Below are 18,291 nucleotides of genomic sequence, written 5' to 3'. Positions count from 1 at the left end.
GACAGGTTTAGGGGCCAGGTAGGTATCGACCGGGCAGAGACAGGTTTAGATGGCCCGGGGGCTGGCCATAAGGCAAGGGCCGGCTCAGGGGGCCTAGGAGGAGGCCACGGGATAGAGGCCGGTTTCGGTGGCCTAGGAGATGGCCATGGGGCAAGGACCGGTTCAGGAGGTCTGGGAGCTGGCCTCAGGGCAAGGACCGGTTCAGGTGGCCTGGGAGCTGGCCACAGGGCAAGGACCGGTTCAGGAGGCCTGGGAGCTGGCCACGGGATGTGGGTAGGCTTGGGGGTTCTGGGTGGTGGCCGCAGGATAGGGGCCGGCGGAGCCGCGTGAGGCGGAGCCAAGGAGGACTTCGGAGGCGGAGCCGAAGGAGGCGTAGGAATGACCGTGGGGGGCTTAGGAGGCGGAGCCGCAGGAGGCGGAGCCGCAGGAGGCTGGAGGAGGCAGAGCTGTGGGAGGCGGAGCCGCTGGAGGCTCGGGGGCCGGAGCCCTGGAAGGCTCGTGAGGCTTGAGGGGCTCGAGAGGCGGAGCCCTAGGAGGCTCGGGAGGCGGAGCCCTGGAAGGCTCGTGAGGCTTGAGGGGCTCGAGAGGCAGAGCCCTAGGAGGCTCGGGAGGAGCAGCCCTGGAAGGCTCGAGAGACTTGGGAGGCGGAGCTCTGGAAGGTTCGGGAGGCGGAGCTCTGGAAGGCTCGGGAGGCGGAGCTCTGGAAGGCTCGGGAGGCGGAGCTCTGGAAGGCTCGGGAGGCGGAGCTCTGGAAAGCTCGGGAGGAGCTGACTCTTGGACAGGCGCGACCACTGGCGTTGGCCTTTGGACGGTCGTGGCTACTGGCGCTGGCTCGGGGACGGTAGAGGCCGTGGGCGCAGGCTCGGGGATGGTAGAGGCCGTGGGCGCAGGCTCGGGGATGGTAGAGGCCGTGGGCGCAGGCTCGCTCACCGAGGCAGGCGTGGGCTCGCTCACCGAGGCAGGCGTGGGCTCGCTCACCGAGGCAGGCGTGGGCTCGCTCACCGAGGCAGGCGTGGGCTCGCTCACCGAGGCAGGCGTGACAGGGAGAGCCTGGGACGGCTGAAGAGTCTCCACAGTAGGTGGGGAGGTAGAGTCCTTCCCAGCATGGCCCACAGTGAACGGGGAGCCGCACAACAGTAAGGTCACCTCCAGGAAGTCGCGGCCGCGTGATGCCGGCGGCAGCCGCTCCTTCAGCCAGCCACTCAGGTTATCCCTGAAGAAGACCACAAGGGAGGTGTCCGGGAAGTCCGCAACAGCCGCAAGTTTAAGGAAGTCGCGGACGTGGGCCTCAATCGGACGGTCCTCTTGCCTCAGACAGAGCAGGTGGTATCTGGCACGTAAAACCGCTGGATCCATGGTGGTCTATCGTTCTGTAGCGATTGAGCAGCGAGGAGATGCGGATCCAAATGCAGTTAGACTTTATTTTATAAAGAAACAATTAAACACAAAGGAACAACCCTCAATGGGGAAATAAAACATAACCAAAAACTAAACACAATGAAAACAACCAGAGAACTCGGGCAACAAACCAGAGAACTCGGGCAACAAACCAGAGAACTCGGGCAACAAACCAGAGAACTCGGGCAACAAACCAGAGAACTCGGGCAACAAACCAGAGAACTCGGGCAACAAACCAGAGAACTCGGGCAACAAACCAGAGAACTCGGGCAACAAACCAGAGAACTCGGGCAACAAACCAGAGAACTCGGGCAGGGAACACATACCAGGCTAACAACAAACAACGATAGACAAGGACTGAACCAAAAACCAGGGTATAAATACATGAACATAGGAAAAAGGGGCCAATGAACAAACAGAACTCAAACAAGATAACAAGGTGATAAACAGAAGCAAAATGGCAAATTAACGAGGGCAGGTGCAAACAATGAACGTGAACACGAAAGCTAACAGAGAGACTATGGAGTTACACAAGGGACAAAAGTGAAAACTAAGGAATGCAAAAGTGACAAAAATGGCAAACAAAAGGGCAACAGTGAAACAAGACAAGGTAAACATAACAATATGGACCTGCAGAGCTGAGATATTCTTCTAAAAATCTTGTAGAAAGTCCTGCACAACTGGGATGGTATGAGGGTGAGTAAATGATGAGAGAATTTTCAGTTTTGGGTGAACTATCCCTAATGTATATGAATGTGTAAATGATAGTGTAGATTTTAGGTGCTGTGACTGTTTTTCAACATTTAAATAACTTTTTCTAACTTACTACTTACACTATTGTTCTCTTATTATTATGAAGTCATAAAAACTGAATATATGCATAATTATTATAAATGAATTAGCAATTAGGCTGATTAAAATAGTTTTAGACGTACTGTATGTCATATCACATTACGTCAACAAACCATGATCATGCATTATTCGGCTTTTATTTGTACATGTCTGTCTAAGGTATTCTGCTGTGAGTTACCAAATTGGGTTAAAAGAATAATACATGATGTTTATCATATATTTCTTTGAGAATCATATGATTAGACAGATGATTAACCTTCAATTTGGATAAAAATGTTTACACTTCGCCAAGCACAGAAAATCTAATGATACTATTATACTGTGTAATAAATCCTTTATTTTGTTATTAATCACATTTGATTTCTCTCCCAAAGCAAACATGTACATTCCAATAGATTTTTGGAGGAAAACATGAATCAGATCACAACACAATCTTTAATGCATCCACAGAGCTCTGTGAATGCTCTTATCTAATATCGACATGATCATAGACTGATGCAATCGTCATAATAGAGGATGGCAGAGAGGAAATTTCAGCTGTAGTCTTGATAATGTTGGCAAGGGGAAGGGCTTGATAATATTCCCCAGATATGTGATTTCAGGTCCAGTACAGAGCTCTCTGATTCCATCAAAGCTTGTTGCTATTGGAGCTCTGTTTCAACTGTGTTAGATTCATAGTAAACAGTGGTGCCCAGGCATATTTGAGACAGTAGCCTATAGAAAAAAAAGCCTTTCTCTTGCTGTTCATGCTGCCACAAATCTATTGTTTTCTATGATGCCCAAACAAACAGCAAGAGCAGTTCCCTAATGGAAAGACTATCATAGCTGTTCACCAAAATGTCGTTTGGATGCTGGCTTTTGTTTTTCTTTTCTTTTCTTTTTTTCTTCTGCAATTAGAAGACTAGCCAATCAGAAACTATCTCTATTTCGCAATCATTAATGTTCTAATTTGCTGACATCAGACTGGCTGCATGTCGTTGAAGTTAGCAAAATGGCTAAAATCAAGTACAATTTTAGTCTCATATTTCAGCGTCTAATTACAAAAAAAGAAACAATATGCTTGGCAGAATCACCAGTCACTTTCAGTGCATCTTTTTTACATGCAAGGAAAGTGAATGGTGACTGAGGTTGTCATTCTTGTTTTGTGCTCCCATTAAATTTGGGGGGGGGCTTTCAAAGTGCAGAAGTCACATAATTTCTGCTGCTTTGTAATATCATTTTTAAGTTATGGCCCTTTTTCTGGCTCTGTCAATATGCTGTTGGCTGTCTAGTTTTCATTTGTCACATCACAGAGACATTTAAATGTGAAGTGTGTAATTTATGTATTTATTAGAAAAGTATTCTAATTTAGCTGCAATAGGAGTAAGCATTTTAATAAAAAAAACAAAAAAAACAAAAAAACAAAAGTGGGATGTCAAAAAAATCCTACTCTAATTCTTTGAACTCCAAGCTTGATTTCACAAATCATCAGTAAGTTTCTGGATCAATGAATCCACAATATTTACCAGGTCATCAGAGTTAAAACATCACTTGTTCTCCCTATTTTGGTGGTATATAAATATCTTATACTTATATCTGAGCAACCTCTTGTTTGAAGAGAAATTTACTGCCTAAGGTGCTTCTAGCTAATAATGCTTTTGTTGCCTACACTGTGTTATGTAAGTACAATCTGTGATCACAAGTGTAATGTATAACACTAGCAGATAAATGCTTTATCACATCCTGCATAAAGTCGTTTGTGCTTGAAGCCATAGGCAAGGCTTATTCTCTGCTATGGTTTCCGTCAGATGCACACACACACGCGCGCACACACACCTCTGGTTTGTTCTTGGGCATACAAGCACAAATTTTTTGTAATTCCATTCGGTGCAATAAGGACTTCTCTCTCCATACCCTGAAAGCACATGGAGCTCTAGCTTGGCAGGATACCAGCAGGCCTTTCAGTCAGAGAGAGAGAGAGAGAGAGAGAGAGAGAGAGAGAGAGAGAAATAGAGATCCACACATATGGAGTACGTTGACCACTCACCCTCAAAGAGTGCCTCAGCTCTCTGAATGATTAAATATTCATTGATCGTGCTTAAACACACTCCGCATGTTTCTTCCATTTTTAACGCGGCATAGAAGTGAGAGTTTAAGTTACAGTATATAATTCGGTTCGGTGCTCATCAAACAAACACAAACACAAAACAAATGTTCTGTCTGACTGCGTAATACTCATTTTAAATAAACATACATAGTACTTTAACTTCCCAAAGCCACCAGGTCTTATTACTCTCAATTGAGAAAATTAATTTATAGTGGTCACTTTGTTAGTTCTATCCACACCAACTCTTCTAATCCATTTGTATCGCATACTTACTTTAATATCTTATATCTTTAATAATTTAATACAGATATCTGAGATAGGCTTATCTTGTTTCTATGGTTCACCATTACAGTAATACATGTGGAGTGCTGCGCAAATTATATTTGTTTAAATCAGTCTTTCATTTGGCATATGCTTCAAATCCAGCAATGGAAATGCATCTATGTAAGCACTGTAGGTCATGTAACTGGGACATGCATAATGCATGGCTTCAATTACTAGATTTTAGGAATTAGATTTAAAAAAATTAGTATAGTATTGTATGGTGTAGCATGGTATAGTATGGTCAGGGTTGGGAGGGTTAATTTTGAAATGTATTCCACTACAGATTACAGAATACATGCTGTAAAATGTAATTTGTAACTTATTCCATTAGATTACTCAAGGTAACGTATTGTAAATACTGAATATTTTCAGCACTGGTATTTTTTCACTTGTTTTGACTATAAAAACTCTGCCAGTACAGTAAGATTCATGTTAAAAATACTTTCTCTGAAAAACCTAAATATCTTATGCAGTGTTGTTTCTAAAACAAGATCAATCTAATTGGTAGCCTGGTAACATGTGCATTTAAAGTGGCTAGAAATAGCATTTTAGCTTAGGGTAAAGCTGACAATTTAAAAAAGCTTTATTTCCATTTCTTCTGCTCCAAACTTACTTCAAACTTACTTTTCTGTCTGCTCATATGTAACATAAGAAAGTTTTACTGCTGTTTAAATGCACTTTTGATCACATCATTTATATGTATAAATATTTTCCATCTGAAAGGACTAAATATTAAATTAAACAAATGACAATAAAATGTAATGTAATCTCTTCAATAATCAAAACACTTTTTGAATGTAACTGTATTCTAATTAACAATTATTTAAATTGTAACTGTAGTGGAATACAGTTACTTATATTTTGTGTTTTATATGTGTAATCCCATTTCATGAATTCTGTTACTCTCCAACACTGGGTATGGTAAGGTATGGGATGAGATGGGATGGTATTGTACAGTATAGTTTGGTATGGTATGGTCCAGTATAGTATAGTGTATTATAGGATCAAATAGTAAAGTATAAAATAGAATTGAATAGTATGGTATAGTATAGTTATATACTGTATGTATAGTATAACTGCTATATAATATAAATTACAGCTATAGTATTTGAAACGTTATATGTGTCTCCAGGTACAAATCCCTGCCGTTTCCAGGTGAAATGAACACTAGAGGCGCTATAGTAAATATCACTCATCTTAAAAGGACAGAATAAGAAGAATCTTCCACTTTCTCTCTGATGGTATGAACAAATGTAAAAACAAAAGGGGTTTTATTTGTACCTCAACAACTAGCATGTGGAGTGGCTCTTCTGGAAAAAAAAAACTGCTGTAGTATTATAATTATTCAACCTGACATGCCTCTATCTCTACATAACTTGAAAATTTGAGCCACAGCAGTGTCATTATTAACAAGGATATTAGTAGTATAAGATCTAGGGTGGACCAGCTATAAAAAAAAATCATTTAATTCTCTCTATATGAAATTATTAAACTCTCTCTCTCTCTCTCTCTCTCTCTCTCTCTCTCTCTCTCTCTCTCTCTCTCTCTCTCTCTCTCTCTCTCTCTCTCTCTCTCTCTCTCTCTCTCTCTCTCTCTGTAGTCACGTTCCTCATTTTGAGATTGATACCTGGTCTCTGAAATGTACTATTGCATTTCAATGTATTTAACATGAGCTCTTCTGAATTTGAGGTGAACTGAAGCTGGATGCATAAGATGAAACACAATGGTGAAATGTTGACAGCTTGTACTTTTAATGGAACTCTCACTATATGAACACTTTAAATTAGTTATAGAGTAAAGCAAACAGGTCACATAATTTAGCTTAACCTTGAGTGAGTGAGTGAGTGAGTGAGGGAATAGTGTAAGAACAGTGCCTACAGCGAAAAACTAGTGAGACATGCAGCCTCAGTCTGGTCATGAGATTTCATCACTCTAAAAATACCTCTCTCAAAAGCCCAAAGAGCTTTTCTGTACTGAGTGTGTGTGTGTATGTGTTAAATAATGAAGTGTGAGAGCTGGCAGCACAGTGTACACATGCTCCTAGGGACAAACCATGGCTTTGCCATGTCAGTTAGAAAATTGGGTTTTTGACTTGCAGTTGTCTTGGGCTCTTCTACAGAGTTTTCTATGTTTTCCATAGTTCTCCCTTACTTTACAGTCCTTAACCATGTCCTTAATCTTTGCCCTTAAATCTGTTAAAAAATGAAATAAATGGGTCAGTATGAAGATGAAAAGGTGAAACTGTGACAGCCTGAGTTTCTCTAGTTCCCTAATCATTCAGTTCATGAGACATTGCAGTGAAAGCTTTGGGGAATTCCTTTTCCATGACCTAGTTGAAGCCATTGTAGCATAACGGCAGTCTTATGATTGGCAATGGTGTTTGAGCCCCACTGTTTTAGGCGTGCATTTGCCCTATGTAAGCGGGCACTTACACACCAATTCTTCAGAATTGTATTCCTTCAAGACTGATAACAGCTCATCTTGACAACGACAGATCATCTTATCTTGATCAGTCCACTCTTTGCCATCGACGGACACCCATCAGCGAATGGGATATCCTTTAGACGAATCAGGACGTACTTGCCTGATTCTCAGTGGCTGCAGTGGATGATTCACCCGCCGCCTCTGGTCTTCGGGGAAGAAGTCTCTGTGCCTCACCACCAGACTCTCAGCGCGACTTCTACGCTGCCGCAGCATCCAGGCAGGAGCTGTATCCTTCCTATATATATATATATATATATATATATATATCCCAGAAGTCCACGGCGAGCTCACGAAGACCTGGTACATACCTTATTCGTCTCGTGTCCAGATCGGAGGAGCCGCAGTCCTTAAAAAAGTGGACCATGCCAAAGATAAGGGATATGTTAAGCTTCCCCCTATTGAAAAGATGGTTGCAGCACATCTCTGTCCTCCTGCTGCCATGGGTTGGAAATCCTGCACTGCACACCCTTCCAAGCCCATGGGACTGGTTTGCATCAATAGATCTAAAGGATGCGTACTGTCATGTCCGAATTGTACCGTGCCACAGGCTGTTTTTGAGATTCGCATTCGACAGGATGACATATCAATTCAAAGTCCTTCCCTTTTGATATTCTCTAGCCCTATGCACATTCACGAAATGTGTCGATGTGGTGCTCGCCCCCTTCAAAATGATTGGCGTACTCATTCTGAATTACCTCGACAATTGGCTATTACTGGCCCGATCAGAGGATCTGCTAGCACAGTTACTTTCTACTTCACCATTTAAACAGCCTGGGTCTCAATGTCAACTGGGCGAAAAGCACATTTTCTCCCAGCAAGCAAATCTCACCTCACCGTATCCAGACCATTCGCCAGTGTCTGTCTTCAAACTGGGGAAAGCTTTTCCACTGAAGTCTTTTAAGAAAATGCTGGGTTTTATGGCAGCAGCATCTGCTAGCGGGGTAATGGGAATTATTCGGCAAAGTGGAAGTTGATCTATTTGTCTCCACAGAGACAGCCCACTGCCCTCTTTGGTACTCGATATCCCAAGCCCCGCTGGGGGTGGATGTCTTAGCCCATAAGTGGCCGATAATGCAAATATGCATTTCCCCCGGTGCACCTCCTCCACTCTGTCATCAGCAAAGTCTGAGAGGACAAGAAAATTATTTTATTAATGGTAATTGCCATGGTTTCCGGAAATGTATGGAAATATTAGGTGGTCCTCCATGGGAAATATGTATAATAAATTGCAATCGCCAATTTAGACTGTCAGATCAGCTCTTTGTTTGCTATCTCACTGAATCGTTGATGCGATAGCCCTCGCTAATGAATCACAGGGCGTGAGATGCCCTATTGGCGTAAAGGTGCATTTAACTAGAGGCATAGCCTCTTCGTGGGTGTGGACAAATGCTGTATCCCTACAGGATATATGCTTTGCAGCAGGATAATCTTTGCAGAACTCGTTCACAAGGTTTTATAACCTAGACGTGGTGTCCATCACTTCAGGAGTCCTCTCTGACTAGAGAGCTTACTATTCCAACGCCTGGTGGCTAATGCCGAGCTCCTTATTACGGGCGGGTTACCTGTTATAATTGATGCAGTCGCCTGTGTAGGCTGCTATCCAATTTACTCCCACTAGACATCACAAGCACATCCAATGAAAATAAACATCCCTCCCTACCTTTGGGTACGAATGGTTAATTATACTGTGTGTATTATATGATTCATATACTATTAACTTCACGTCTGGTTTTCACCATGTGGGGTTATTCATTTTTCATACACATTTGAAGACATATTAATAAATCACCGCCTGACGGACCTGAGACTTCATATATATAACTGTTTCTACACAGGTGCATTTCAGGGTATGATGTTACATAGTGCGGCGTGATGGGACTCTGTTTCCCAAAGTGTTCAATGCAATGCAATGTGAACTGAATTGATAGGGAACGTCTCCGATTACACATGTAACCTCGGTTTCCTGAGATGAAGGGAACGAGACATTGCAAACTTGGCCAAACTACTACTTCAGAGTCTGAAAATTCTGATGAAATGGTGTGTGAGTCATATAGGGCAAATGCGTGCCTAAAAGGGCGGGGCTCAAACACCATTGCCAATCATAAGATTGGCGTTAAGATACAAGGGCTTCGACTATGTTGTGGAAAAGGAATTCCCCAAAGCGTTTACTGCAATGTCTCGTTCCCTTCATCTATAGATAGATAGATAGATAGATAGATCAATCGATCGATCATATTTCTCTTCTGATATTTCTCTAAAATGAATAGTTCACCCAAAAACCCAAAATGTTCTCATCATTTACTCAACCTCATGCCATCCCAGATGTTTATGACTTTATTTCTTCAGCAAAACACAAACACATTTTTTTAGCAGAATATCTCAGCATTGTTGGTCCATACAGAACAATGCAAGTGAATGGTGATCAGTCTTTTGAAGCTCCAAAAATCCCATAAAGGAAACCTCAAATATAGGACTCTAGTGGTTAAATCTGTATATTTAGAAGTGATATAATAGGTGTGGGTGAGAAACAGATAAAAATGTAAGAACTTTTTACTCTAAATTTCCACTTTCAATTTTACATCTAAAAGTCACGTGTGGTGCCTGTTTAGTTTCAACCTGAAAGTGGAGATTTAGTTTTTTTAAATATTGTTCTGTTTCTCACCCACACCTATTAGATTTCTTCTGAAGACTTAAACACAGTCAAATGGATTAATGTTATGTTATACATGTTATATTGAGATGGCATGAGGGTGAGAACATTATGAATAAATTGTAATTTTTGGGTGAGCTATACAATAATAACTGAGTTAACAAGAAAAGGGTCAGATTGAGTGTGTGATAAAGGACTGAAGACTGCATAATTCATTTGTGTGGGCAGGTGTCATAGCATTCTGACAATTCTAAGAATTCTAGTGACTTAAAGCCACTTAACATTAACACTGATGACAAATAAATTGGAGTGATCCTTTAATCTGACATTCTACCACTGATGCAATTAATTTATGAGTACATGCTAAGCAAGAGGGGTTATAAGGGGTTCTGTTATTATTAACTTTAGTTCCAAACATACAGTCAGGTCCATAAATATTGGGACATCGTCACAATTCTAATCTTTTTGGCTCTATACACCACCACAGTGGATTTGAAATGAAACAAACAAGATGTGCTTTAACTGCAGACTTTCAGCTTTAATTTGAGGTTATTTACATCCAAATCAGGTGAACGGTGTAGGAATTACAACAGTTTGTATATGTGCCTCCCACTTTTTAAGGGACCAAAAGTAATGGGACAGATTCACAATCATAAATCAAACTTTCACTTTTTAATACTTGGTTGCAAATCCTTTGCAGTCAATTACAGCCTGAAGTCTGGAACGCATAGACATCACCAGACACTGGGTTTCATCCCTGGTGATGCTCTGCCAGGCCTCTACTGCAACTGTCTTCAGTTCCTGCTTGTTCTTGGGGCATTTTCCCTTCAGTTTTGTCTTCAGCAAGTGAAATGCATGCTCAATCGGATTCAGGTCAGGTGATTGACTTGGCCATTGCATAACATTCCACTTCTTTCCCTTAAAAAACTCTTTGGTTGCTTTCGCAGTATGCTTCGGGTCATTGTCCATCTGTACTGTGAAGCGCCGTCCAATGAGTTCTGAAGCATTTGGCTGAATATGAGCAGAAAATATTGCCCGAAACACTTCAGAATTCATCCTGCTGCTTTTGTCAGCAGTCACATCATCAATAAATACAAGAGAACCATTGTCAGCCATACATGCCCAAGCCATGACACTACCACCACCATGCTTCACTGGTGAGGTGGTATGCTTTGGATCATGAGCAGTTCCTTTCCTTCTCCATACTCTTCTCTTCCCATCACTCTGGTACAAGTTGATCTTTGTCTCATCTGTCCATAGGATTTTGTTCCAGAACTGAGGCTTTTTTAGATGTTGTTTGGCAAACTCTAATCTGGCCTTCCGGTTTTTGAGGCTCACCAATGTTTTACATCTTGTGGTGAACCCTCTGTATTCACTCTGGTGAAGTCTTCTCTTGATTATTGACTTTGACACACATACACCTACCTCCTGGAGAGTGTTCTTGATCTGGCCAACTGTTGTGAAGGGTGTTTTCTTCACCAGGGAAAGAATTCTTCGGTCATCCACCACAGTTGTTTTCCGTGGTCTTCCGGGTCTTTTGGTGTTGCTGAGCTCACCGGTGTGTTCTTTCTTTTTAAGAATGTTCTAAACAGTTGATTTGGCCACACCTAATGTTTTTGCTATCTCTCTGATGGGTTTGTTTTGATTTTTCAGCCTAATGATGGCTTGCTTCACTGATAGTGACAGCTCTTTGGAGCTCATATTGAGAGTTGACAGCAACAGATTCCAAATGAAAGTAGCACACTTGAAATGAACTCTGGACCTTTTATCTGCTCCTTGTAAATGGGATAATGAGGGAATAACACACACCTGGCCATGGAACAGCTGAGCAGCCAATTGTCCCATTACTTTTGGTCCCTTAAAAAGTGGGAGGCACATATACAAACTGTTGTAATTCCTACAGCGTTCACCTGATTTGGATGTAAATACCCTCAAATTAAAGCTGAAAGTCTGCAGTTAAAGCACATCTTGTTCGTTTCATTTCAAATCCATTGTGGTGGTGTATAGAGCCAAAAAGATTAGAATTGTGTCGATGTCCCAATATTTATGGACCTGACTGTATATAGCTTTCTTTTTGCCATAGAAAAGAAACAGAAATGTTAGGCAGAATGTAAGACTCACATTTCATTTGCAATTAGGATGCAATTAATGTGAATGGTGACTGAGACTCAAATTCAAACAAAAATCTGATTTTGTGTTTCACGAAAGAAAGAAAGTCATACAAGTTTGAATGAGGGTTAGTAAATTATGAATGTATGTCAGGCGGTGTGTCATTGGTCTGTGGAGCATTACTATACATTTTTGTTAAAGTATGCATGTTGAAACATTTCTTCTTATCTTACATGAGAAAGACAGAGAAAGTGGTAGGGAAAGTGATGAAAAATAAGGAAAAGATAAAAGACTATAACAAAACCATAAAAGATCATTACACTGGGCTTGCCTCTACTCTGAGCATTCTCAGTATAATCAGTAGCTTCTTCATTAGGTCAAAAGCTTTTTTTATTTGTTTTCTAATGTTTATTTACAACACTCTCAGCTAATTTCATGTGTAGGAAATACTACTGCAGTGTGTGGGAGACATATTGTAGATCTCTATGAAAACATCGTATGTTACAGAAATTGCAGGAAGTACAATACACTCTGGTACAAAGTGATAAGTTGCACATAGTATTTGTGAAGTTTCCTTGAGACATGCATTGACTCTCAAACTGAAGTGCAGGTTCATATTTGACTAGACTGAGAATATCTCTCTTTGAAGTGTGAAAGTGCTGTAAAGGGTAAATTGGTCAATAGCCTGGTAATGATTACAGACCTCGTAAGGTAAAGCACAACAGTAACAAGCATTCGGCCCTTAAAGGGGTCATGTCATGGATTTAATTTAATTGTATTTGTTGAGATCCACCAATTATTTTAGTAAAGTTTTCTTGCACAAAAAACAGTCATAATGTACTGTATTATTACATGAACCTTTTCTACCCTGTGATTAACCCTTGGCTCCTGTTAACCCCTATTACAGCATTAAGACATGCCCATTGTTCTGATTGGCTAACATCTTTGCAGGTTGAACACCCTGCCGCCATTATATGTGTGGAACTGTATTTTCCAAAAATGAAAGAATGAAAACATGCAAGTTATTTACAAAATCCAATAAAAGCACTCACGCCAGACAATCATTGGAAGCTATATGTCCCAATAGATATTCACCAGGTGGGGACACCCTCACATGAGGGTAGAGGCTCGCCCTCGATTTAATAGCCTCTTAATCACAGAACAAAGGTATCCTGACACATAAATTTCAGCAAAAGTAAAGGAAAATTCTTGCTAACATGAGACAGTAAAGACAGCTGGCAGCCTTACTAGCATATCCTTTCACCAATGCCTTTTGTCGCACTCTGCGTTCTTCTAGTTTTTTTTTTGAAAAAGTTACTTGTTTCTAACTTTGGGATCCTTCAGAAGGCTATGCAGTTTGTCCATAACCAGGAACACAACAACTCCACATCTTAATCTTTTGGTTGGTTAAAATCAGCAAACTACAGTAAAAATGGTGCAACTTCCAGTGTTGGCGTCCATCAGCCGCTCTCTCCGCGATGATTAAATATGTTGTGGAGGTGGGGAATAAGCAAATGACTCCTGTATTCTACATCAAAAGGGGGAGATTTCAAAACGAGTAATTTTTGCAGGGTGGAAACAAAAAATGCTCTTTTTGGGCTGGAGAGGAATTTTTGAATTCTAAAACTTATAGTATAGAGTTCAATGATCTCTTACATGCACAATGCTCTTATATTTCAATATATATATATATATATATATATATATATATATATATATATATATATATATATATATATATATAAATGTATTCCACATGACATAACCCCTTTAAGCCTTGGAAATAAAACACCTGTCTCACCGCTGAACAATCAGATGCTACTCACCTTTCAAGCATGTATTAAAACAAGATACTTGCTTTTGGTTTAATCAGAACACACAAGGACAAAACTAAGACACTTTAAAAGAAATATGGTGACACACAATAAGAGATAATAATTAAAGGTTTTGGTGGTAGTGATTCTTATATTGCATATATACTTCGAGCCAACTGAACTTATTTTCAATGAATGTAACATAAAGGACATTTTCTTAAAAATGTTCTCTTACTATATGTCTCGGTTAAAGGTGCACTAACTAAGTTTTTACTGATTAAAAATTATTTACACAAATACACGAATAGCATTTTTTTAGAAATATGTTGAAAATGATGTACACTCAGAATAGATGAAGTCTCCAGTCAAATAAAAAAACAATAAAAGCTGTTTAATGTTACATGAGCTGGTCGCCCCATCATTGGGCACTGCCATGTTGACAGCAAATTACACTGTGTCATGTAATTTACTGAGTTACTACCACTAATAATGACAATAATAATAACATGATTACTTTAGAGAGCTTGTGAGTAGTGGCTGCCTGTTCCCAGTACAGCATGCAATAATGCACAAAAATTCATTTGGATTGGATAAAAGAATGTTCATTATAGGGATCTGTCTATTATGAGACAGAAAAAAAAACAGACTAAAAGTAACAATAAAAGAAGATAAACAGTCATATTCGGTGTAAAGCGGCAGCATTTAGTAAACAAACTTCCATGTTCCAGGATGATAGGTGTCAGCATTGAGTCCAAAACCAGCACTACTGGGACATATGGGACGAGCAAGAGCCAGCAAAAATCCGCGATGGGAGAAAGATGCCATATGTTGCATATGGGGTGAGGTTAGGGCATCTGCTGCCTGCCAGGAACAAACTGTGTCTCCTATGTACAATGAGTACATACACTATAAGGAAGTGTTAGTAAATTATTACTGAATGTGCATCTTATGCAACTGCAAATTTTGCAATGTGCATCAAGAGTAACTTCTGTTGTGTAAACAGCAAAGTGATATCAGATCAATGAGTGCATTATTTCTAACATCCCTCTGTTGTGAAAATAGACATGTTAAACATTAAACTACATTAACCACAGTGCCAAAAAAATGAGCAAAGGCTCTTTGCTTTGTTGCTAACTGGACTAAATAGCACTATAATGTGTAATAAAGTGTACAGATGGCTTGTGTGGCATAGAATGCTGGTAAACAAAACAGTCAAGCTGTAAATGTCGTAATGTTGGTCACTTGGTCCTTGCAGTCTTACAGTCACAGAGCCGTGCCATGTGTGTGAAAGCCAAACACAATGCAGATGCCAGGATGAACTGTCATTATTACACTACAGCTGGGCCACTGTCCATAGGGATATAAGAGGCCATTCAAGTATGGTGGTGTATTTTTCAAATGAAATAATTTCCCATAGATTTCTTTTCTCTGATAAATTTGTTTTATCTTTTTTATTTAATTTTTTTGCACATCCCACATCCCAATTCCCTCCCCTGCATGTGCATAAGAAATGTTATATCTCTTATCTTCTTAGTTAGAGACAAAGATAACAGCATGCAATTAGATTAATGCAGCAACGTTATATAAATGAGGCGTTTAATTACCCCTTCCCAAGAGCTACAGACATATTTGTAAAACTAGTCAGATAGATTTAACAATAACACTAAAGTTTAAAGTTACAGTGACCTTGGGTTAATAGGACATGAAATGGTCATTAGAAGTAATATAACTTACAAAATGTTATGCAAGACACTCCGAAGCAGAGTTAGGCTGCTCTATGTACTGCCCACACAAAGCTTTTGTTCTGTCCTGTCTTCAGAAGATATTAACCATTTGCAAATTTGGCGTTTAATGAAAGGCTATGTAATCACAGTAAAAGGTGTACAGGAATGTAAAAGGGAAGTGATATACGATGGGCCTATTTTTAGTTGGTTGTAAGGAGTTAGTTGCCATTGAATTCCTCTTTCTCTGTATCTCTTTTTCTCTTGCACATACACACATTTCCCTCTCTATCTCTTTGTCATAAGAGTCTAACCGTAGTTGCTATGGAGACAGCCCCCATTATCCCACACTTGGTATTGTATTCTGAATGAGCCTTCAGCAGGTGGGGGAAGCAGTGAAGACCAGATCAGAGTGTTACAATTGCCCAATACTCAAAAAGTTACATTGATATATCCCTAACAGGAAGTAGAGAGGTAAATGTACCTATGGAGATAAACTTGAATGTATTTAAATTTAAATGTTTAAAAGTATCATCATTTCTATACAGGTTCATTTACACAAGTATATCATCACTCGAAACACAGATCAAACTCACATCTACAATATAAGACGATGGTGCACAAACTTTCCAGGTTCTTTATCGAATGAGCTTCTTACAGTGTTGCTCAACTTAAAAACAAACCAGATAAACAAAAAATGTAACTGTTGTTAACCTTGGTTTACACATCAGGGATTATATCATCTACTGGAAAGATGGTTTTGCTGTGCGTCATACCCTTGACAATAATATATCGCAGCCTGGCATACCTTATTGCTTAGTTAAAGAAACAATTGGTCATCTGCCAGTATTCACCACCATTCCATGCTTTGCAGAAAGTTGTGTTCCATAAAGTTGCCACCAATACTGGATTGCACACCAAGTAGACAACATACTGTATTGTCATACAAAAGTAACTTCTGCTGATTAGCAAAAATTTTTTTAATGGTTTTTGTGTGTTTTTCAATGGTTGTTTCATAAAAGTTTAGATATTGAATATGATGTTACATCATTGATTTGCACCAAGCAAAATGTTTCCCAAATTATAAATAAAGACATAATTTTTATCTACTTTCTTGATGGTTAATGTTGAAAATACACAGGAGCATCAAGCAACAATTTGTTTTGAGAGGGCACCAAGGTCAGCCACTAATACCCTCATAATCCCCCATCACCCCAGCATCCCTTTTTTTTTTATTTAATTTTACAATTAAATTGGCAGTAATGGTTGCATTTTCCTGTGAGCAATGATCAATCCAGTTCTATATTATATATCAGTGAACTGGATGCCACATCTTGCTGAATATGTGACTCAATTGGACTTGGACTGACTGAATTTAGACATGTGAATACAAATTTCTGCCACCAACATTATTTTTTACATGCAATATTAATTTAATTTAATTATTGAAGGTACAAATAAATTTTTGGAAGTTCTAATAATCCATTCAAAATCTTCTTGGCTCAAAAATCTAAGGGGGGACGTGCCCCCTCAATCTGAATGGGCATGATGCCTCTGCACATACAGTCAACTGTACATAAATACATACATACATGCATGAATGTCACATTACAAACACTTTATATTTACATCTCCCACTATAAGTTCATACTTTAGAATTGTGTCACTTCTTAGTTCTTCATGTTGCTTACTTGTTTCTTAATAAAATTATAGAAATTTAAACCTGTTCCCTAAACTGTATATACAACACAAACAATAATATGTATGGACACCGTTTTTTGCTTTGACTGAATGACACCACTAACTGTGGAAATTGAATAATTCTCCTCAGTGTTTGAATGAGTCAGTTCTTTTTCACGTTATTAAAATTGTTATTGATTCTCATACCATACAGAACAAAGTAAATATACATATACAAAATCAACTTTTAACCCCCATTATTTCCCTTTCCCCCTCCGAAACCCTAACCCCAGCCAGTACCTCAACAAATATCCCTGTGCTCATAGCCTGAGCTGAACACTTATAAACAAACAAACAAATGTTTGAGAAAAAAAATTCCACAAAGGATACGATTTACAATTTCAACTACATTAATGTTTCTTTCCACTTGATCCTCACCAAAAGCCCCCCAGAATGTTCATATATTTGTCCTATTTCTTACCATATGCATCTAATCTGCCAAGCTGTCTGTATGACATCTTTTTGAATGCTGCCACCCTGCTCAATTCGTTGAACCTGTGCTTTTTGACTTCCATCCTCAAATAAATATTTCTCTGCCAATCATGACACTAGTTTGGATCAAGCTTTTTAGCTTGTAGTATGTATATTTGTCACCTACTTTAATAACTGCCCCAATATAATGAAATTTGTGTATCTAAAACCTCACAGATAAAATTCTGGAATCTTACCCAGAATTCTTAAATCTTAGCGCAGAACCATAGAGCATGGGCTACGTCTCCATCCTCAACTGACATCGGCAGCAGGTAGGTCTGTCCTTTAAACCAAGCCTAAACAATCTAGAGGGAGTCCAGCAGAAACCATACAAAATCTTAAACTGAATAAGGCGTACCCTTGCATCCCTAGACATTTTTAAATTCTTTCCCACTCCCCATCCTCCAGTACCAAGTTCAAATCTCTTTCCCATAACCTCTTTGAGCTGTTAAGGCTCCATCACCAAGACACTGAATCAATGAGCAAAAATACACTGATGCTTCATGCCCCTTTCAAAAGGCCATGAACACCATACAGAGGGTGTCAGAAGCTTTAGGAGGCTGAGTACTACTCCCAAATATAGTACAAAGTAGATGGGGCAACTGTAAATACCTGAAAATTGAGACCTAGAGATCCCAAATT

This window comes from Xyrauchen texanus, chromosome 30, assembly GCF_025860055.1.
Source record: "Xyrauchen texanus isolate HMW12.3.18 chromosome 30, RBS_HiC_50CHRs, whole genome shotgun sequence".
Taxonomy (NCBI): domain Eukaryota; kingdom Metazoa; phylum Chordata; class Actinopteri; order Cypriniformes; family Catostomidae; genus Xyrauchen; species Xyrauchen texanus.
This window is presented reverse-complemented; position numbering follows the sequence as displayed.